This window comes from Pongo abelii, chromosome 5 (genome assembly GCF_028885655.2).
Source record: "Pongo abelii isolate AG06213 chromosome 5, NHGRI_mPonAbe1-v2.0_pri, whole genome shotgun sequence".
In the NCBI taxonomy this organism is placed as follows: Eukaryota; Metazoa; Chordata; class Mammalia; order Primates; family Hominidae; genus Pongo; species Pongo abelii.
Window position 1 is genome coordinate 170,952,454 of NC_071990.2, and position 23,548 is coordinate 170,976,001.

General features: G+C 38.9%; 1 long non-coding RNA gene across 1 annotated transcript in view; it reads right to left on the reverse strand.

The window, feature by feature from the left end:
• Positions 1–18,243, reverse strand: part of LOC129060156 (uncharacterized) — a 44,780-nt gene extending 26,537 nt beyond the window's left edge. The window contains exons 1-3 of the long non-coding RNA XR_008526604.1: positions 18,119–18,243; positions 11,603–11,722; positions 7,026–7,170 (exon numbers count right to left, since the gene is read on the reverse strand). This is a non-coding gene — a long non-coding RNA (uncharacterized LOC129060156). The remainder of the gene's footprint in view (positions 1–7,025; positions 7,171–11,602; positions 11,723–18,118) is intronic.
• Between the last annotated feature and the right edge of the window lie 5,305 nt (positions 18,244–23,548).

Genomic DNA, 23,548 nt, shown 5'->3' on the forward strand with positions numbered 1-23,548 from the left:
TGTATTTTTTAAACTTTTGGAGACTTTTTCTTGACACATGGATTATTTAAAAGTCTGTTGCTTAATTTCCTTATGTTTAAAGATTTTCCTGTTGATTTTTAGCTATTGATTTCTAGTTTGCTTTCATTATGTCAGATAATAGACTATATAACTACAATTTTTAAATGTATTGAGGTTTGTTTTATGACTCAGGATGTGGTCGATCTTAGTGAATGTTCTGTGGACACCTGTAAACATGCATATCCTGCTGTTGTCATATGGAATGTATTGCTTATGTCAATTAGATACTGTTAATTGATTGTGTTATTCAGATCCTATATATCTTGGCTGTTTTTCTGCTTATTTTTCAGTTGCTGAGAGAGAGGTATTAAAATCTACAACCATAATGTTTGTCTATTTCTCCTTTCAGTTGTTGATTCATATATTTTAAGGCGCTGTTGTTTGGTGCATATACATTTAGAATTATTATAACTTCCTGGTAGATTTATCTTTTTATTATTTTTGTACTGTCCCTCTTTGTCTCTAGTAATTTTCTTTGCTCTGAAGCCGACTTTATTAGATATTAATAGAGTCACTTCTGATTTTTAGATTAATGCTGCATGGTCTATCTTTGTTCATCCTCTTACTTTCAAACTAGCCATATAATTGAATTTGAAGTGAGTTTCTAATAAAGTGCATATAGGTGAGTGGTATTTTCTTTATCCACTCTACCAATCTGTGTATTTTGGTTGATGTATTTAGGCCATTTACATTTTATATAATTGTTGATATATTAGGGCTTATCTCTGTTTCTGCGAGCAACAATTTTCTTTCTACTTTTCTTTCATCTGAGTATGTCTTTATTTGGAGTTGAAAGTTCTTTTCATTCAGCAGTTAAATGGTATGGAAAAAATAAGAAAAAAATATTGGGTTGCTTCTTTCTGGCTTTCATTATTTCAGATGATAAATCCTTTATATTTTAACTGCTGTTCACCTATAGGTAATGGGTTTCTTTCTGGCCAACTTCAGGATGTTTTTTCTTTGTTTTCATTACCTACAGGTGTGTGTTGTGCTGTGGGATTTGGTTCAAATCGTCCTTCCCCCATTAGTTGTGCACACATTAACTCAGTTAATCTGTGCAATGAGAAAAGCGCGTCTAAATATGACTAAAGTTTTTAAAACCACCAAGGCATGGAAAGTCATGATCCACAGATTAGAACAACATTCCATTGTAAAGCATCTCTAAGGAAAAGCATCCAAGATAAAAAGATAACAGCCTGAGAAAATGTTTGTAATAATGATGTTTATCACTTGCATATCTACCTGGGCTTGGTTCTGCCATTGGTTGGGGGTCTGGAAATGATGCCTCTGGGTCTCCTTCTTGTATGGGTAGGGGTATATCAGATGCCCTGCTGCTGTGCTCATGTTTTCCTCTTTTTTAGTCCTTAGGTACCAAACCATTTCACCTTTATCCAGCCACCATTCAGAGTTCTCCTTTGGCTGTTTCTTGCATTATTTTCAGAGTTTCTAGTTGTAGTTATGGTATGAGCAGGAAGAAACAGGTCTGTATCAGCTTGAACAGGTCAGAAATTCTGCTAAAGCTATAGTCTCACAGAATGTCAAGGTTTATTTTAACAAAACAAAAAAATAGTGTACAAATCCTAATCAAGTATACTGAAGGGAAAGAAGAAGAATTAAGAATAAGAATAATATCAAAGATTTAGGCAGAGCTGACATTGTGCTGGGCATACACGCTTACGCACATGCGTATGTGCTCCCTGATTTTAGGAATCTAGGTTCTGTCTTGCTGATTATTCCTAAATTAATATATTGAGACTTAACCTCTTTCTTGAACTTCAGGCTTGTATCAGCTTGCCTCATTAAAGTCTCTATTTTGCTATGTAAACAGCTCAAACTCAACATGTCCAAACCACTTTCTATCTTCCCTGCACACCAATTCGTCCTGCAGATCCCTCACATTTGTTAGTGATGACTTCTCCCTTCCAGCTACTCTGGTCAGAGATCCTGGAGTCATCTTCTGATGCCTCTCCTTATCTCATTACTCCAATCATCAGCAAGTCCAGTTGGTGCTACCATCAGAACATATCAAGAATCTAACCTCTCCTTTGCATTATTCCAGCTAGCCATCTTCTTAGGCCGTTGTCCCTCTCATTTGATGACGGTAACAGCCTCCTAATGTGATCCTGCTTCCCCCATTTCTCTCTTCTGCCCTTTTCAATACATCAGCCAGAAGGACCTTGTTAAGTCTGAGTCGGATGGAGTCCCTCTCCTGACTGTGTCTCCTACGGCTTCCCACTCCATCAGGGTGAAATCTCTTGCAGGGTTTTCAGGATCTCGTGTAATACACCCCACAACCTCTCCTTCTCTATCTAATGCTGGGTGTGTCCTGTCTGCCAGTCTCAGAGAGCTCTCCATTCTTCCCCACTGCTACGTGCCAGGAGGCTGAACCTCATGACCTTTAGGTGCAGGCTCCTTGCTTTCTGTTTTCGGCTGGGTTTAGAACTGGAAACACCAGGAGGAAGTCGGGATGTGGGAGAAGGGTGAAGCTGGGGAAGTCTCTCTTTCTCCCTTCTTCTCGGCCACGTGTTGGCAAGGGCTGCTCTTCCGTGTGTCCACAGATCCTGTCCAGTGGGCTCCCCACAGCCCAGGCTCTTGCGGGGCTCCATGGTTATACCTCGCCTTGCTTCAGGCCAAGGGATTGGAATGGTTTGCTTCACTGATCACACCTCCATACTTCTCTTTTGAACGTGCTATCTGCTTCCTGCTAGGGCACTTATTTTCTTGCTACGCACCTCCCTGTTGTTGTTTTCGTGGCCTGGCCAGGTGATCCTCCTTCCTATCACTTTAACAACAAGCATGAATTTGAAGTTGCCATAATTTCTACCTGGAATGTGCTTCCAGATATCCATGTGCATCACTCTCCAAGCTTCCTAAACAGAAGGATCGAGTGTTGTGTGTAGTGACTAACTGGGGGCAGTGGTGCATACAATAAAGGGATTTACAAAGGCAGTTTACCTTTACCTACAAGGTAAAGAAAGGTGGATTTGTTAAAGAAAGTATGAAAATACATTGCAAGGATGCAATGGGTAGATCAGCAAGAAAGGAGCTGAGTTCCAGGAGACAAAACCTTGCTGGGTATTTTACAAGATGGTGCTTGTGCTGGAGAGGGATACGTGCAGTACTGGTAACACGAAGATTGCAGTGAGTGAACTTGCATTTTTCTATCAGCTGAGGTGTCTGCTGGTAAGTCAGGCATAGGGAGATTGTGTGTGAGATGGGCTATTTGCGCAGGAGGGCTGTGTGTCCTGGACCATGAAGAAAGGCAGATTTGTAGTTTATGTGCTTTGTCTTCTTGCTTTCCCTGCTCCCCCTAGCCTGGCTCCTTTTCCTAATCAGGACCCCACATCAGATCACACCCACACTCCCAAGTTTGGTCATTTTCTTTAAAGTTAGAGTATATCCACTTCCCACTGCAATGCTCTGGGTTCCCTTTATCCTGGCTTAGTTCACACAGAAAAGCATAATTTATAACTTAACAAAAGTGAGTAGCTAAAGAAGAAAGCAAATCATACATGACATGATAAACTGTAAATAATAAAAGCCGAACTGGTAAAGATCTTCTAACTGGAAAGCCCCATACTGAGATGGTGTTAAATGTATCGTTTCTATAAATGTTCATGGTATTTTTATAAGTTGGACACTACTATTTCATCTTAGAAATCAGCAAAGAGAGGCTTTGAGAAAGGAACTAAATTGCCCAAGATCAAACAGCCAGTAATGTCAGGGAAGGGATTAGAAAAACTTAACAATTATAAAATTTCATGAAACATGAAAATAAGGAATACATTCCTTCAAAGCAGCTATGAGCTGTATGTATTAGAGCAAAGGAGCAGTGAAAGTTATTGCATATTTCTTGGCACTTAGTCCATGGATTGCTTTCACAGTGTTATGATTCCTCTAAGTCACAGAAGCTGACAATTGTGAGCATTGTTACTGCCCTAATTTCTGCAGCCTCAGCTGTGAAACACTTTCAGTATTTTTCTTTTGTTTGTTGAGCCAGTTATAAAAAAAAATGAACTACAACAGCTAATTCTTTCTGTTTATCTAAATGCTTGTCAAAATGCCTAAGCAGTGATTTGCCAGGTTTGGGAGTTATGCGTGCTTATACATTTTAAATAAACTGTGGCAGCGGCCTTAGCTTTTGTGGCTCCAGCAGGCATAAGTGAGTGTGTGTGCTTTCTTTCTCCGCATCTGCTGCTTGACATCTTTAATTTATTATTCCTGTTATATAACTTTGTTTTGGCGCTTGAACTTCCATTCCCATGACTTTATGTTGAAAAACAGTTTTAAATCTAGGATTTGCATTTCACCACAGTGATAGAGCCTGGTTATTTATTGTTATTTGCAGTATGGCATATAATATGGCAATAATCTATGTCTAGTCACCAGTCAGGAATAACAAAAGATTTATGGCATATTAAAACAAAATTGATGTCCCTCTGCTGAGGGAGGTTATTGCTGGCCTAAGCAAAAATGGCCAGAGTGAGTTTCACAGGCTGTGCAGCCCTGGAGGCCGTGGCTCTGGTCTCTTGGCCTTGCTCACACCCAGACCCCTGCACCCTTCTGTGAAGAACCTGTGATTTCAATCCTGCAGTGTGAAGTTGCCACGACTGAGCCGGCATCGTATCCAAGTCTTCTGGGTGATAGAACACATATGTGGGCCAAACTCTGCAGCACTGATGCAGCTGGTGATGACTAAACGTGGCAGATTTACCTAGTTAGTGACTTTATGAAGGAAGAAACTGAATGCATGTGCGTGTCTTGAGATGCGTGGGCCTTCTGTCCTGTGTGCAGCTGTGTGTGCTCCCCCACTGGCCCAGCCTGCACGCTTTTCTGCCCCGGCACTCGCCAGCTGCCCAGTCCAGCTCAAGCTGGGATTTTCCACGGCTGCCTCTGAATGGTCTCCAGGCTGCAGCTTCCTCACCTCCTTCTGAGCGCCAAGTGCCATTGCTATAAGGGGACAGGAGCGGGGTGGGAGATTGTCCTGAGTCTTGACTCTGACTGTGCTGTGTGCAGGGTTATCACCTTTCCACATCCCACTTTCTTCGTCTTTACAGTGGGGAGAACAACTTTTACCTTCCCCATCCTGAAGCAGGGGTGTGGTGGTAGGAAGATCAAAGAAATTGCTTTAGCTTTTAAAAATAGAGAAGAAGCCAACAGTTCTTGGGTGGACGTATCAGACCTGTTCCCGACAGGACAGATGGCGGCACAGCCAGACCCTCTCAGTGTCCCAAGAGCAGCCCCGGCAAAGCAAGGCAGGAGCCGCTCCTCACCAGCCCAGCTGTGCTCACACACCACCTCTGCAATGTCGGATGGTTCACAACAGGATTTATCGTTTTCTTTAAAGTCGCCTTGTGGAAACTCTTGTATCCCTTACTCTCTTGTGCTGTTATTGAAGGTTTAATGGGTTCGTTTTGACTCCTCAGATAGACTGTGCTTGATATTTCTTGCAAGCTCAACACGATGCCTGGAACATGTAAGTGTGTGAGTTAAAACAGTTTGGGCTGCTTTTTAATTAGAACTATTAAAAAAGAATTTTGGTTGCTTTTTAATTGGAGCAATGAAAAATCAAACGATTACCTGCTCAAACCAGAAAATTCTTAGTTTTCCAACTTAGTTTATAATTTCCTTCCTTATATCTTCGGGTTTAATTTGCAGTTCTTTTCCTAGTTTCTGGAGGCAGAAGCTCTGAGCCTTTATTCCAAAGCTTTCTTCCTATTAAATATATGCAACCAAAGCTACTATATAATTTTCTCTAAGTACTGCTCTAGCATCGTCCCTCATGTTTTGATACGACACTTTTTATTATTTTTCAATTCAAAACATTTTCAATGTCCATCGTGCTCCTTCTATGCGTAACGACGTGGAAGTGTTTTGTGTGATTATTTCAGTCAACTTTCTGTTGTGTTACAGTGTGATTGTGTTGTGCAGGAAAACACAGTTTGTGTGATTTTACTTATCTTTTTATTTTTAATTTGTTGAGATGTGTTTTATGGTCCAGTCTGTTTTGGTAAGTGTTCGTTGTTCCCTTGATAAAGAGTTTGCACTGCAGTTGTTGGGTGCAGTGTTCTGTATACACCAATTAGGATCATTTAGTTGTGTCCCTCAAAGGCTATTTTTATACTTTTTTTTTTTTTTTTTTGGTTTGTTTATTCTCTCAGCTTCTGAAACAGGTGTTAAAATCCTCAACTGTGCTTTTGGATATTTCTCTTCTTCTGCTTAGTTAGGTCTTTTTTTTTTTCTATACATGTGTAGCAATGTTATTAGGCACATACACACAATTATGAGTTTTGTATCTTCCTGTTTTTATGAAATGTAGCTTTTATCTTTAGGAATATTTTTGCCTTAATTAAATTCAACTGTCTCGTAGCGCTATAGCTATCTCAGCTGCCTCTTAAACACAATGTGTCCGTGACTCCCAGTCTATAGACACTTATCTTCAGCCGTCTGTATGATTTTATCTAAAATGTGCCTGCTGCAAATTTCATATTGTTAGGTTCTGAGATTTTCATATAGACCATCTTTGTCTTCTAATTAGATTGTTCAGTTTTATACATTTAATTACTAAAATAATTATGTTTAAGTAAGTCTACCATCTTACTATTCTATTTGTCTTATCTGTTTTTATTACTTTGTTCCATTTTTCTTAATTTCTTTCAGATAAATCAAGTATTTTCATGCACTGATTTTTCTTCTTCATTATATTTTAGTACATTATTTTATTATTCTCTTGGTAACTACCCTAAGCATCTTTGAGTAGCTAATGTTTAAAGTGGTAATTTTAATATTTCTCTGAAAATACAAGAAGCTTCCAATAGTTAACTCCATTTTGCACTAATATAAAATTTTACTTATGCATACCTTATAAAACTTGCACTACATTTTTATAGTTGTTGTTTTAAACAGTTTTTGTTATTTTTACAGTTTCTGGAGTGCTTCATTCCTTCCTGATGATCTCTGCTTACCTTTAGGATCTTCTGGACTTTTCTTTCAGCTCAAGAAACTTCTTTTACTGTTTATTTCTAATGTCATTCTGTGGTAGGAAATTGATCAACTCTTCTCTGACTTGAAATGTCTTTATTTCATCTTATGTTTAATGAGGTATGATTGCTGTAAAATAAGTTTCATGTATCGATGAATACTGATACAGTGACATATTGATTTCCCATGAAAACATGTGTTTCTGTAACCAAAAGGCTTCCTCATGTTCCTTGGTGTCCATTCCGCCCTCTGTTCCTGTCCTGAGGCAACTGTCAGTTTGATTTCTGCCACTGTAAAATAGTTTTCATTTTCCAGAATTTCATGTAAATGGAGTCTTACAGTGCATGCTCTTTCTTACTTTTAACCTGGCTGCTTTAATTTCACCTAACAATTTTAGGTGCATCATCCACTCACTGCATCCCCCAGTAGCTTGTTCCTTTTTAGGGCTGAGTCATTGCTCATTGCATGAGCACAGCACAATTTACCCATTTACCTGCTAATGGACATTTATATTATTTTCAGGTTTTGGTTATTAAAAATAAAAAGTGATATGAGCATTTGTATCCAAAAATTTGGGTCTCAAATGTATTAATTCTAGGAGTAGAATATCTGAGTCATATGGTAGGTGAATGTTTAATGTTTTATAAATTGACCACACTGTTTTCCAAAACGGTTTACATTCTCAGCTGAAGTGTATAAGAGTTGAAATTGCTCTCCATCCTCACCAGCGTTTGCTATGATCATACTTTTAAATATTAGATATTCTCACATGTGTGCTATGGTATTGCTCTTATGGTATTAACCTCCTTTTCCCTAAAGACTAGTACTGTTGAGCATCTTTTCCGTTGCTTATTTGTGATTTGTGCATCTTTTCTTGTCGTTGTTGTTGAAATAGCCATTAAAATATTTGTCCAACTCAGTCCACAAATGTACTGAGTCATTTGTTTTCTTACCATTACATTGTAAATTATTTATATATTCAGAACAAAAGCTCTTTTTCAGACATTTATTTTGCAAATACTTCCTTTCAGTCTATTAAATAATTTTAATGATGTCTTTTGAAGAATAAAAGATTATAATTTTCATTTTTTTAAATTTATAATGTATAATTTCTTGTGACCTCTTTAGGAAAACTTTGCCAAACAGAAGATCACTAATCTTATGTCCTATTTTTATTCCATAAATGCTATTAACTAATTATTATTGGCATTTATAGACAACTCTTCCAGATAGCAGCAAAGTATATCTTTAAATTGAAATATTTACCAAGATAGCTGATAGTCTGTGCCACAGACTAAACCTTAAACATGAAAAAAGAGTAGAAAAACGAGCAAAGTATGTTCTGAAACCATGATGAAATTAACTGAAAATAAACAAATATATCTGGAAAATCCCTGAATATATGGCAAATAAACAACACACTTCTAAATGAATGATGGGTCAAAACTGAAGTCTTACACTAAACTAAAAATATTTTGAATCAAATAAAAATTAAAATACAATATATCAAAATTATCAGGATGCAGCTAAGCAGTGCTTTGAGGGAAATGTAGAATACTAAGTGTTTGTAATAGAAATCAGGAAACATCTAAAATCAGTAATATTACAAACATCTCTATGCCCAAAAGGAAACAACTTACATGAAAATTTAAAATGTCTCTACCTGCAATAATGAACATTTGGAATTTGAATTTTAAAAAATGTCATTTACACAACATGGCTGGGCCTGGAGGACATGATTCTGTGTGAAATAACCCAGACACAGAAAGAAAACAATTGAATGATCTCACTTATATGTGAGATTTTTTTTAAAAACCCTAAAACACACAGAGACAGAGCATGTAACAGTGTTTCCATGGGTGGGGGTTGCAAGAGGACATGGGGGGATGTAGGTTAAAGGAATCAAAATATCATAGAAGGTACGTGGGACAACAGTTCCGGAGACTGGATGCACAACATGAGGGCCAAACTTCATAAAACTGCACTATGTTAAGGATTTTTGTTAAATAAGTAGATTTTAGCTGCCTTTGTCACAAAAAAGTATGTGAGATAATAGATATGTTAATCTGTTTCACCATTGTAACCATTTTACCATCTATATTTCATAGCATCATGTTGTAAACCTCAAATATACACAATACTATTTAAAAGGCACTAAATTGTACTAAAATAAATGAAGCATTAGGTATAACAAAATAGGTGCAGCGTCCATATGCTGAAAACTACAAAACACTGATGAAAGAAAAAAATATCTAAGTAAATGAAGAAATATGCAGTTTCATGGATTTGAGACTCAATATTTCAAAGATGTCCATTCTCTCATTTTCCCTGATTTGAGCAATGCAATCTCAATAAAATTCCAGCAAGTCTACTTTGTAAATAACAACAAGCTGAATCAAAATTCACGTAGAAAGGCAAAGAAACTATAATAATCATAAAAATTCTGCAAGAAAAACAAAACAAAATTCTGGAAAACGAACAAAACAACAAAGGTAAACTACTCACATAACTTGATTTTAAGACACTATAACGCGACAGTAAACAATAAAATGTGGCATTGGCGTTGGGACAGGCAATCAATGGAACAAAAGTAAGAATAGAGAAATTGACTCAGACCTATATTGACAAGTGACTTTTGGCATAGGTACAAGTCATGTTAGGAAAAAAGAGAATCCTTTCAGTTAATTGTGTTGGAACATTTGATATGCAAATGTCCCAAATACGACCAATATATACCTTTTTCATATACAAACATTAATTCATAGTGGATTATAGATTTGAATGTAAAATGCAAAACCACACAACTTCTAGAAAAAAACATGACAGAAAAGCTGCATGGCTTTGGTTTTGGTGGTGAGTTTTAAGATATAATACCAAAAGCATGCTCAATGAAAGAAGAATTTTTAAAATTTGACTTTAACAAAATTTAAAGTGTTTGCTTTGAAGAAGACACTGTAAATACGGTAAAACAGCAAGCCACAGACTTGGTGCTATTACTTGCAAATTTCATATTTGATAAAGTACTTATATCCAGAATTTTTTCTGTCTCTCCCTATCACCCTCAAGTACTGCTAAAATTAAAGCTTAAAATAAAATTGACAACACCAAATGTTGATAGGCATGTGAAACCACAAGAATTCCCATTGCTGGTGGGAATGCGAAAGTAGTATTCTACTTGGACGTTCACACACCCTGGATCACAGATTGCCCATTTCTTATAAAGATAAACATACAATCATCTCATGGCCCATGAAGTCCTGTCCTAGATGTTTACCTAAGTGAATGGAAAACTGTGTTCACACAAAAAGCAATTTGCAGATGTCTATAACAGTTTTATTCATAACACCTCAAACTGGAAACAATCAAGTTGTCCTTCAACACGAGTGGAGAAACAGACTGTGGTGTGTTCACACAACGTAAGACTACTCAACAGTGAAAGGAGTGAGCAACCGACTCACATGATGTAGACGAATCTTAACTGCATTTTGGTAAGTGAAAAAGGCAGCCCCCAAAGGCTGCATATTATATGTTCCACTTATATCACATCCTGGAGGAGGCAAAAATGTAGGGACAGAAAAGGGGGCAGGGCTTCTAAGGGTTTGGGGATGGGTTGATGGGTGATGGAACTGTTCTGTGTGGTAGTGGGTGGAAGATTTTTGACTGCATTTCTGAGTTGTGGAAAGACATAGAAAAGCCAAAAAGTCAAATTTATTGTATGCAAAGTAAATAAAAACTCAACTAGGAGTTGAGGAAATCTCAAACTAGAAGGATGACTGTGACAAATGAATCTAACTGATTACAAATGATGACACAACTCAGAAATTTTGCTCCAGAATCAGAGAAGAGAAGTGTGAATCTGGTGGGGAACCCAGCCGGGCAGGCTGGGGGCTGTCAGGCCAGCCACTTGGTGGCGCCAGAGGACCTCCAATAGAACCTTGCACATGACTACGTAACTTACCCAGACAGCAAATAAGGCTCAGCCACTGCACTCAATCAATACCAGTGAGGACACTGCCACACTTGCTGAACACAATCCTGGAGCACGTCTAAGGGTCAACAGCATGCCACCAATAACACTGAAAAACAGAAAAAGCACAGGAGCCCGAGCCTCTACACACAGAACCTGGGCCCCTTTTTGAATTTCATATGACTGCACTGTATAATAAGTTTTGACTGTGTCCTGGTCATTGTTTAATTTTTCTCAGAATTTACTTGGAGTTTTACTGATCGGAGATTTATGGACTGTATAAGTAGAGAAAGCAAACATATAAATAAGCATAACTATGCTGGCTCCCAATGTAAAGAATGAATTCATTGTTCTAGTTTTGCTGGAGTTGTCACTGAAGAGCTCTGAAAGAAGCCTTCTGCCTGTTCAGAACCTTGAGGCATCCAGTGGCACCATAGAGCTAAAGCCATCCAAAGCATCTGGCGTGGCTTCCCTGGTGAAGACGTCACTGAGTCCACACTCCCTGGCAGCCCTATAAACTCTCACCATGTGAAACTATCACAGGTTCGCCATTATGCAAAATATTTACCCCCAGATTTTTCAACTTTATCTTACTTCAGGCAGACATAGAAAAGGTACTTCCAAAGGTTCATGCAGTGTACTCAGGCTCATGGTCAATCGGCACAGGCTGCCTTTTCTCCATGGCTCTGAGGCAGCTTCCACGAGACCTAAGACCTGGAAATGCTGTCTTTTAAGAAAAGATGAAAAGAAAAACATGCCCTAGAGTCACCTGGAAAGAACACCATACTTTGCTTTTGGCCACTAGTCCACAATTAACCTGAGAGTTATGTCACCCAGGTACAACACCTGGGCCCCTGTCCCGTCAGAAACCTTGGCAGCAAAGATGGTCAGGAATGTACCAGAGCAGATGATGTTCTGGAGAACTCACATTACACAGATGAAGACAACTTATTTCAGAAGAAAGAGAAAATTGTGAGAAGTGAAGTTTCCGCCAATACCCACTGCAAGTGTGCCAGATGACTGGCTCTGGAGTGTCATCCTCGAATCTGGGGGCTTTCCTTCCATTTTCCTGGGCATTTTCTTGGCATGTTGCCTATGTACAGTTCTTTTCTGTTAACAGGCACCTGCTGCCTCTCAGCAATGGCATCTATAATGTTCCTCCCCCTACTATGATGAGCCACTAGCTCATCCCTAGTGGCTTCTTGTCATGAGTCTAATTTCTGGTTTGATATTCTCACAATGGGGCTCATTCTGACTATCAGAATCACTCGTAGGCTTGGTCTCACTGTCCCTGTGCAACAGCCAGACTCTTGGTATCCGTGTCTTGTGACATATACGTTGGTTTTCTGGGTAATTTTACTCAAACATGAAGTGACATTTTGGATGCAACTCTAATATTTGTTTCAAGGCATTCCTATAAATCAGTTTATCAAGACAAAGTTTGTTTATCTGTGCAAACTTCTATCAGGACAACATGTTGCTAATCTGAGCAAAAAGTTCATTTACCAAACAGCAATGTTCTTGTGAAGGCTCACTTCAAAACTCTTGTCTTCTGTCCACAAACCTTACATGATCACATCACAGGCTTTACACAATCCTAATCAATTTTCATCTTAAAAGAATCACTTAAACCTACCATTTATTCTAACAAACTCTGGTTCCTGTGTGGTTGATAATCCACACTTAATCCCGACAAAAACGTTAATTCAGGAAATTCTTCTGGCACAGACTGGGGTCTCCTTATCTTCCTCCCTCCAACCATGATCCTGGCTCTTCCAGGATCCCATCTCTGTTGAGGAGGAGTCACTGGGGCTCTGGGAGCCCTGGAGAGACTTGGGACTTTAAAAGCTGAAGATTCTTAAGAAGCTACAATGTATGTTATTTGTTGTTTTATTTTATTGATTGGTTCTCGTAGCATACACATGGATGAAAAACTAGTACTTATCTCTTTTTTATCTTTCTAAGAAGTCTTTGCAAAAAAGAATTATGTGCTGGTTGTGTGTGTCTGTGTGTGTGTGTACACTGGTGTATGTGTGTAATGAGGGAGGTGCTGGTTGTATTATTTGAGAATAAAGAATACAAGGCTTTGAAAAGTCACTTTGCCCAAAGCTACATAGTAAGTTTTTTGGATTTTGTTTGTTTGTTTTGTTTTCTTCAGACAGGGTTTCATTCCTGTTGCCCAGGCTGGAGTGCAGTGGTGTGATCTCAGCTCACTACAACCTCTACCTCCTGGGTTCAAGTGATTCTCCTGCCTCAGCCTCCCAAGTAGCTGGGACTACAAGCAAATGCCACCACACCCAGCTAATTAGTTTTTTGTATTTTTAGTATAGACAGGGTTTTGCCATGTTGCTCAAGCTTGTCTCAAACTCCTGGCCTCAAGTGATTTGACCGCCTTGGCCTCCCAAAGTGCTGGGATTACAGGCGTGAGCCACTGCACCCGGCCCATAGTAAGTTTAACAGCTGGAATTCCAACCTTGTGAAGCATTGATAAGAACTGAAAAAAAAAAATTCAGAAGAGTAACTTAAACACATATAAAATGCAAATCCCCATGGAAGTGTATTAACTAGACATTACTTATTAGATTTCATTAAATTCCAGTAGATCTAAACATATTGCAATTACATGCACTGATATATTTTTGGAAACTGAACATTTTAATAGCTTTGTTGAAATATAATTAATAAACCATACATGCCAGTTAGTATAGTCCCAGTGCTGTGCAACCACAACCACAAGGTAATTTTAGAACATTTTTACTCTGAAAGGAACCCCATACCTGTCAGCAGCCATTCTATTGCCTGCCACCTCCCTCCATCAGTCCCTGGCCACCACCAATCTACTCGATGTCTCCATGGGTTTGCCTGTTCTAAAACTTTCATATAAATAGAATTATAGAATATGTGGTTTTTTTAAAATTCCTTCAAACTGTGTATTTTCCCTAAGCATATATCTAACTGAATTTATGAAACTTTTGCAATAATTTTAAAGGAAAGTTTTGAGTTACTTATTTTCAGAAATGGTAATATACAATTTTTTTTAATTCTACACAGAAATAAATATATTTGAAAAGCTCAGCTATTGGAAGTGAAGATGCTTTGTCCAAATGGAGAAATAAAATTAGGATGAAGAGACGCTAATTTAACTACATTTTGTGATGGGAAAAAATGCAAGACATTTATTAGGGAATCCATTCCCGATCCTGCATAAAAGGGCACAAACTTTGGCCACAGAGTATTCTGAAGGGGATACATGATAATATTAATTAAGCATATATATGGGGCCAGAATTATATTTTTAATAGACAAGTTAAAATACCCAAATCCATGCAAGGCATAAGAATGACAGCTTTGTGAGGAGCAAGCAAGGCCTCCAGGAAAGGGACAGGGAGAGAAAGTGGGAAGCGGATAAAGGTTGGGCTGAGGCCCTGGTCTCTGCTCTTCCCTCCTCCCCACCAGCCCGTTTCTCTTTTCCATCTTTTTCTACCCTCTATGACAAATGAGAGTGTATCAAATTCACCTCCAAATGGGCTAATGTACTTTCCATGTCTCCTTTCACTTGGTTTAAATATAGAAACAGAGGAGTGTGGAAAGGCACTGGCCCCAGAAGAGCGGGTTGGCTTTGTCCCTGGGTTCACTCTTGCATCCTGGGCACGTCACTTCAGGTCTCTGCTCCTCAGATTCCTCATTTGTGAAACACAGGCAAAAACTCAAGGCTCTCCACCTTGCTGTGGTGGTGAATTAGCGGGGTAAATGCTTAGCCCGGGGCTGGCTTGCTGTACCCTCCACAATGACTACTTGAAGTGGATCCCAGAGGCTCTTTTCTTTGCAATAAAGACAGTTTAAGAAAATGAGATTTCTAAATAACTTGTCTGCAACTTCTGCAAGAGATGATAAGAGCATATGGTTTCTTTCTAAGCTACTTTCAGATGAACCGTAAATCTTAATACGTTCTCCTGCATTGGAGGGAGAAGCTACTAATGCAAGCTCAGCCCTCCTCTGCAGCTCGTAATGAGGCAGGCCCCTCAGTCCCCTCTGCTCCCCAAGACCAGTCCCACAGCTGGGCAGTTGTTGCAATGTGACACACTTGGGCACGTAGCTGAGACGTTATTTTGAAAATGAAGAACCGATATTTTTCTTACTTATAAAAGCAGTCCTGCTTCTCAAAGGAGATGCCCATCCTGGAGGACCTGGGACAAGGTAGAGAAGAGGTCTTCTCCCCTCATGCCTTCATGGACAGGCTCATGCTGCTAGACGTGGCGACGTCTGTCAGGAAATGCCGCGTCTTCAGCCCTTCACGTAGGCAGGTTTGATTAAGCATCCTCGTGGCATTTCCTCTTCCTGCCCACTTGTGCTCACGCATGCGCGGTGGGGCGGGCCTTCCTGACATTAGCTGTCTAACCGGTAGGGAGCAGGGTTATTGACACCGGATGTATTTAATGTGTTTAATTTTCATCCATATATCTTCTTGGCTGATCTGTCTTTTTAACTATTTTGCCCATTTTAAATTGTCTTTTTTCCTATTATTGACTTTTGAGTCTTTTTAGATGTGAAGTACAAGCCATTTTTTTTCAGATATATGGTTTGCAAATGCTTTCTCCAGATCTGTGGCTTATATTTTTTATTCTCTTAACAGTAGTGTCTTCTGACTAGCATATGTGCTTCACTTTGAGTATGTCCAATTTATCCGTTTCTTTCATGGATTGTACTTTTGCTGTCAAATTTAAAATATCTTTGCCTAACTAAGGTCGCACAGATTTTTTTCCTATCATTTTTACCATAATTTCTACTTCTATATTCTACATTATGTTTATAATCTCTTTTGGTTCCATTTTTACATAATATGAGATACAGATAAAAGTTAATTTTTTGTGTAAGATATCCAATTGTTCTAGCACCATTTGTTGAAAGGCTATTGTTTTTCCTCCATGGAATTATCTCTGCATCTTTGTTGAAATGAACACACCACAGATGTGTGAGTCTATCTCTGGGTTGGATGCAGCTCCGGTGATCTACTTCTACGTCCTTATGGTAACTCCTTACTCTCAGGCCACCACAGTTGCTGCAGTGCAGAAGAGCCAAGGCCACCAGCGGCCCTGGCATTCGCTCCCCTACCAGGTCTATTCCCCAGGTCTTGGTGGAATTCAGAGCCCAGGCCGCCTCTGGCCCCTTCCACGGCGTGTCTACCCCTGTGCAGATGAGCTGAGGACCAGCCCCAACACCGGGTGGCCGATGGCCACAGAGATGGACTCAGCACAGAACTGCTTGGTCCTGCGCTGTGTGGAAGCCAACACCTGCAGCTGGAGGCTGGGCTCACTGTAGACTGAGATGTCTTAGGTTGCTTTAGGCTTTGGAATTAACCCATTTATACCGAAGGTTGCAAATTTTTTTGTGTGAAAAATCAGACCTTGGCAATGGTTTTGAGCAGTAGGATATAAATAACTCCCACAAGCTTAGTGTTCCATTATTGGAACACTAGGCATAAATGGGTTAAGGGCATCTTTATTTCATAGTAGGCTTGTTAGGATTTTTCTCAGTTCATAAATTAAGGGTAGAGAAAGCACTCCTCCCCCAAGCGGAGGGTGAATTCCCACTCTTCCTCCGGGATCTTCCCTGGAAGAGGGCCCTTTTTTAGCTAGCGTGGTGGTGAGCCGAGTTAGAGGTTGTCTCTGAAGAAGTTAAACGGTTGGTATTTCCTCCCGTGTGCAGTTCTTCTGAAGCTTGGTCCTCGGGCAGGGGGGAGACAGGGGGCAGGGAATCAAAGACCTGCGTGGTCACAGGGGAAGAGAAGAGAAAGGTCCCGGCAAGACAGTGTACATCTAGGGTCGGCTTGCAAAGGACTGGCAAGTGAACATGGAAAATGTGAAGACAAGCCCAGGGTCGTCTTCCGACTCTCCATGTGTTCATGATGAACCGGAAGTGACGTCACCCTCTGGCGTTGTCTTCCGACTCTGAGTGTTCGTGATGATCCAAAAGTGACTTCACCCTCTGGCAACTTATCATTCCAACCCAGAGGGCCATAAGGGGCCACGACTAAACAGCTACATGTGTAAAGCACTCCAGGTAGTGCCTGGGACAATCAAATTACTCTAAAATATATGTGTTGCCCATATAAACTTGTCATACTGTGGGAAATGGGTACTGTGGGTTCTGACTTAGAGCCTAATTTTAAGCCTTCCGCTTCAGAATGCAAAGGAAATTCATAATAAATTCCTGACCAGTTTATAGCTGATGTCTGCTTTCAGGGAGCCTGTTTTCAATGGAGAGTCTCCCTTTGTTTCTAACCCACAGTGAGTCGAGCTCTCTCTGATTTTACACAGCAAATTGGTTCCTATGCTGTTCTTCACTTCTTAGAATCCCATCAATAAGAACACAGAGTAACTGCCTATAGAATCAGGTTCATTGGAGACTGGGAAAACTGGTAAAAATCAACCAAACATAGAGGCATCGAAGAGTTATAGAAGTTATACAGGAAGATTTTCAGTTGCTCTCCACTTCTGAGACGGCTCATTTTTTAATACCTGAGTCTAAACCATATCATGTTTCTATTTTAGTTCCTTTTAGAATTAACATACCTTTATTCACGTCTGATACACTTTAGAACTTTGGCTCAAACCATCTTTTTGGGTCTTAGACTCTTTTCCTTGGACTTCCACCGGGGCTTGCCCGGCACCAGTGGACATAGAGTATGAAAAGGCTTCCTTTATTTGTCACGCCCTAGTTTCTTTCTGTTTGAATTTTTGTCAGTTGATACGTTAAGGGTAGAGGAAGCACTCTTCCTCCAAGGGGAGGAGAATTCCCGCTCTCCCTCTGGGTTCTTCCCTGGAGAGGGCCCTTTTTAGCGAGGAGTGGTGATGAGCAGGGTTAGAGGTCTCTCAGAGGAGGTTAAATTGGCCCTGTACTTTTTCCTCAGTAATTCTTGAGTTGCACCTCTGCATAAACACACCCAGTCTGACATGGAAGCCTGACTCGGCTGGAATCTGATCTCACCTCTCCTCCCTGTGCACTTGCAGGGACCTCAGCCTCTGCGGGCAGCCCTTTGGGCACCAGAGCCTTTCCTGACCCGGCTCCTGGCCACTCTCCCTAGAGGCTTTACCTGGGGGAGCTCCCTACCATTTCCCCAGCGAGGAGGAAGCCAGGCCCCTCTTGGGAGAGGTCAGTGATCCAATCCAGGTGACAGAGTAGGTGGAGAAGTTCTCTCAAAGAATGTATCAGGCATAAAGTTCAGGAAGTGTCTAGCATTCCGGAACATTGGGAATTGTGATGACAGCATGACTGTGTGTCCCGGGAGAAGATCTGCTCCGTAGTCTAATGGAATCTATGGTAGATAAAAGTGTCTTATAAAAGGGTTTTTTACTGAATTTGGAAAATTCATGTTTTAGCTAAATGAATCAGAAAAGACTTTCTTTTCCTTTTTTAGCCAGAAGTGTCCATATGCTTTCAGATGCACTAGCAAAGCAAAAGCACAGAAACATCAATTTTCTAAAAGAAGGACAAAACCACATTTTCTCCCTGGAAAAATTCAAGAGTTCAGAAAGGGAAATTGGACTTGTAATTTGGGATTACACTGAGGCAAAGTTGCCATCTGGACAGAAACTAGCACTGGCGAATGCAACGTTGCCACCCTCACATCTTCCAGAAACAACTCCTGACAAGGCTCTGACCCTCACTCATGGATGGTTTCTTGATTCATTGGTTGGTTTATAATGGCACAAGAGAATGCTCAATAAACATGATCTCTCACAAATAAAGTGAGCATTCCAATAGGCGGTTCAAGCCGCAAGCATTTTAGAAAGAGCTAGGTGACTTTGTACTTTCAGGATATAGCTAAGTGAATCACTTTGAAGGTGGAGAACAAAGAGAGGGCCCATCATTGCAGAACGCAGAGCTCTGGAGGTGAGGATGCTTGGGAGAGAGGCACTGCCTGCTCCAGGTGCATCATGGACAGCACTCGTAACACAGCCCAGCCAGGCACTGGAGCAAGGTGATGAGCCTTCTCCTCGCTTCACAATCATAATCCTTCTGAAAAGTCCATTCGTAAATGTGTTTCTAGATTTATCCACTCATCTGTATTCAAGCCAAATCTTCACGGTGAAATCCTAAGCAATCTGGCATTTGGTGGAAAATCGGTATTTTTCAAGTCACTTGAATTGTTCAACGGTCACAAGAAACTACTAGTTGCTTATGTTTAGTGAATTATGCTGCATTCAGTAAGTACCCAACATATGTATAACTGGCAAGTTTTACAAACCTTTGTTACTGAATCAGATCAAGGATAATGATAAGCTCAGCTGGCACCTTTCCCACTGCCAGGGAAAGAACTATGTTTATATGTTAAATATTTACCAAGTGAAAAGCACATAATCATTCATTTAACCCAGGCAAATTGAATGACTACTATGTGCTAGTTACAACAATGAAACCACAACAGCCCTTCTCTCCAGTAGTCACATTTGCTGTTTCTTGAGAATGACAATATGATTCTTTTACAAGTGTTTTGTAATCAAAACATTTTACATGGGGACTTTAGAAATTCTCATATTGCAGACTTTACTTATTGCAGATGAAGAAACAGACCCAAAGAGATGAACTCATTCATGAAAATTTCTGGAAGTTAGTAAAAAATAGTTACTGTTATTATTAGAGTGCTTTGTTATTGTAACTACAAGATAGTTGTTGAGAATCTAGACAAAGCAAGCTCTGAGACACACCTCTTATGGATGTAAATTGATACCATTACATAGCAAAGTTACTTGCATTATCTAACCAAATTAGTTTATTTAACTAAATTGGCATTACTGAAAGCTAGAAATCCCACTCCAAAGTATATAAATTCAACTCACAGCTTTCAACCTTTTTTAATGATGAAAAACAGAAAAGATTTAATATCATAAGACAAAACACAGTTATATAATATAAAAGTTTTGCAAAACATTAATTTTGCTTACTTTGTGCAATGCAATCTGATTTTTATTTTTTTCTTTTTCCTCCCCTCTCCTCTTTTCTCCACTGTCTTCCCTTTCCTTCTCTTCCACTGAATTTTATTTATTTAATTAAATAATATTTTCACCACCTAGTAAATGTATTTAATGATCCACTAATGGATCAAACTCTTAATTTGAAAAATGCTGCCTGAGAAGAATTATTGTCCTTGTTGCCAGAAACACAAAAATGTGCAAAGCAGTGTCAGCAAGAGCAGAAAAGTGGAACTATCACAAATGACATGGTTAAAAGGGGCAGTCATAAAATGGAATATTAAATATGAAGGAAAGTTAGTGAACTATAGGTGTACGTATCTCAGATGTTTCTCAAAAACCAAATGAGTAAAAAACAAGTTCCAGAAGAATGTGTATAGTATATCTACGTTTATTTGTTAGTCAAAAACCAACTGAATAATGAATTACTCAGAAATCATATATACAGCAAAGTTATTTAAAAAGAAGGAATGATTTATGCAAAATTTAGAATAACTTTTACCCAGGAGGAGGAGAAAGTGGAGGAAAGATAATGTATTCACAGTTTATGATGTGCATAGGTGTGGATTTTTTTACATCTATCCCCTTGGGGCTTCAGTGTCTTGTACTGTCTGTTGCTTTTCATCAGATTTGTGACATTTCCACTTTTCTTTCTTCAGATGGTTTTCTCTTCCCTACTCTCTCCTGACGACCTGATTACATGCCAGTTGGGCCTCTTGACGATGGCACACAGCTCAGTTTTTATTCATCTTTATTTTCTAAGCTTTAATTTACACAGTTTCTACAGACAGACTTTCAAATTTAATCATCTTTCTTCAGCATTCTCCATTCTGTGGTCAAGCCTATCAAATGTATTTTTTGGATTTCAGATGTTATAATTTTGTGATCTAGAATTTCCATTTGGTTCCTTTTTCTAACTTACTTTTCTCTGTTCTCATTCTTCATCTGGTCACTTGTTCTTTCCTTTTCCCCCTATAAATACTTGAATATCTTTATAATAATTATCTTCAAAGTTCTGTTTGCTAGCCCCAATTCTGGAACCAGAAGAACATTCTGTTAGTGTCCTTTTTTTTCCTCTTGTTTGTGAGCCCCATGTCATTTTGCACACCTCCGAATTTTTAATGGTGTATAAAACATTGTATATAGAAGGGAATTGAAATATTCTAATGTTTTGTTTTGTTTTTATTTGATTTCCAGAGAATGTGAGCTCTTTTCTGTGTCTGTGGAGTAAAATGAGGAAGTTATCATCAGGTTTTACCAAAAGTCATGTTGAACCAGTGCTATGCTGTTACTTTCATAAGAATGAGCTCGCTTGCACTGAGGACAGCCTCAAGGCTTCCACTTCCCCACTGTGGCCCCAGTGGAAAGACCAGTCTATTATATTTTTATCATAGAGTGTTTGATCCAGAAAGAGGCTGGGTTCAGCTGTATCAAGCCCTCAATTCCACACACCATGAGAATAAGCAAGACTGTGCAAATTCTGTTTTTCAGTTTCTACTTCACTGACTTTTTCTTTTTTCCTTTTTCCATAAAGTTGATGTTGTGCCATGGATAATATTCAGCATAAACAAATTATTGTTTCATTTGGTAATCTTCCAGATTCTAATCCATCCCACCATGTCCACCATTGCTAATAGCTTGGCTGAACTTACCTTGACCTTGGAGAGTCTAATATTCTTTAAAAGGCCTCTTCTGCTGCTTCCATGATTGAGAGACCTGTGTTTTGTCCCCCGGAACTTCCAAGGCTCTCTAATAATCTACAAAGTGTTTCTCTTGTCTAAATCCGTTCAACAATGCCTTTCTCTTTTCACCATTCATGAATATTCTCATAGATAAGGATAGTTATTATACATCCATTCTTCTTTTAATGTTTTTTATTATTTCCACAATCAAACATTACAAGTATGTATTGTTTTAAAAATATCAATGCATAACGTAAGAGCATATACTAACATTAAAAATTGTATATAATAAAATTGACTATGAATATAGGCGATGGTTCTATTCATCTTGTTTTATGTTTACTACTCAGAATACTGAGCAAAATTTAATAAGTTTTGAATTGCCTGTACAATGTTAGTAGCTCTAGACTCTGTGAGGTTGGCAGGTGATAACAGAGAGTGTTGCTTTCTATTAAAATAGACTCTAAATAACTATCGATGAGCATGAGTGTGTCAGTATTTACCAAAGCAGCTGTAGCTGTAACTCCGTTTGTTAGGTCACCATGGTGATAAAGCTGAGGTTGCAGTTTCATCACGTGGGACCAATTAGTTTCACCCTATTCTCCAGTCACACGTGACATTCCCCTTTCTACTCACTTGGCTGACTTCACTGAAGAGAGACTGGGTGACAGAATGCAGATAGATCAGCACACATGTGTTGGTGACTCATGCATCGGCACATGCGTGTCTGTGAATCACGCCTGCTCATGTATGTATCTTCATACAAATGATTAAAAGTTTATGTAAATACTGATATTATGTAGATATTATTACTACATAAATTAAGTTGAAGTTTGATGGTTGGCGAGGAAACTACTCAGTGACACAAAATATAGTCCTTTAGTCCAGAGCAATATGTTTTTGTATTGTCAAATCATTTTTGTATTAAAAATGCCTAGGGCTTCATTCATAGTAGGCTTTCCTCACATATTGTGGAATTGAGCTTGTTTCTCTAAATATGGACACTTACGATGGGGTAATTATCTCGATTTGAAAAGTTATTTTTAAATACTTGCTGACCTTTTTACTTGATTAGAACTAAAATGATGAAAGTTACTATAACTTACAAGCTAGTATAACTAATGTGCTACCAAATGCTTAAAGAATGACAACATACAGGTATTCCAACTGAATGTTGCCTTAAAGAATGATGGCAGAAGTTTAGAATACTTATTATGCTTAGAATGGAATGGACATGGGGTGGATTTTCTACCTCATCTTTGGCATTTTTGAAGAAGCTAAGTGCTGCACAACAAGACTGATAGAAGCTCCAAACTGCTGTGTAGTTTTTAAAACATCTTAATGGTATCTCTTTCTCTCTTCACACACGTGGACACACCTCTATACACACAACTTTAAATGAAATAGAAATAATCCTTTTTGGTTAGTTTATTGTAATTATCATTAAAATCAAAAATAAATATTCTATGCAGACATACTCAGAAATATTCCCAAACTTCAACCCTGAAAAAATGACTATACACTTTACATATAAAATATTTGCAAAAGTTCATTGAGAACTGATTATCCTTAGACTAGACCATAGTTTTAATGGCTCTGCAAGTGGCTCAAGTGGCAAAGAGAGAAATCAAACCCACCTCCCAAAGTTTCTTCCAAAAATGAGAATAAAAAATGAGACTGTTATCTTCCATTGAGTATCTTCCACTGAGTCCTGTTTTGTTTTTGTTTCTTCCTTGGGCCCCTTTGGCTTTCTTTCTGTTTTTAAATGTTTGTTTTGTTTTTTGATGTCATTTAATTTTTTTGTTTTATTTTTGTAAAATGTATGATCTATGAACACATCCAGTTTTCATGTCAAGGTTACCATTTCTGAAGTAACACTGCACACT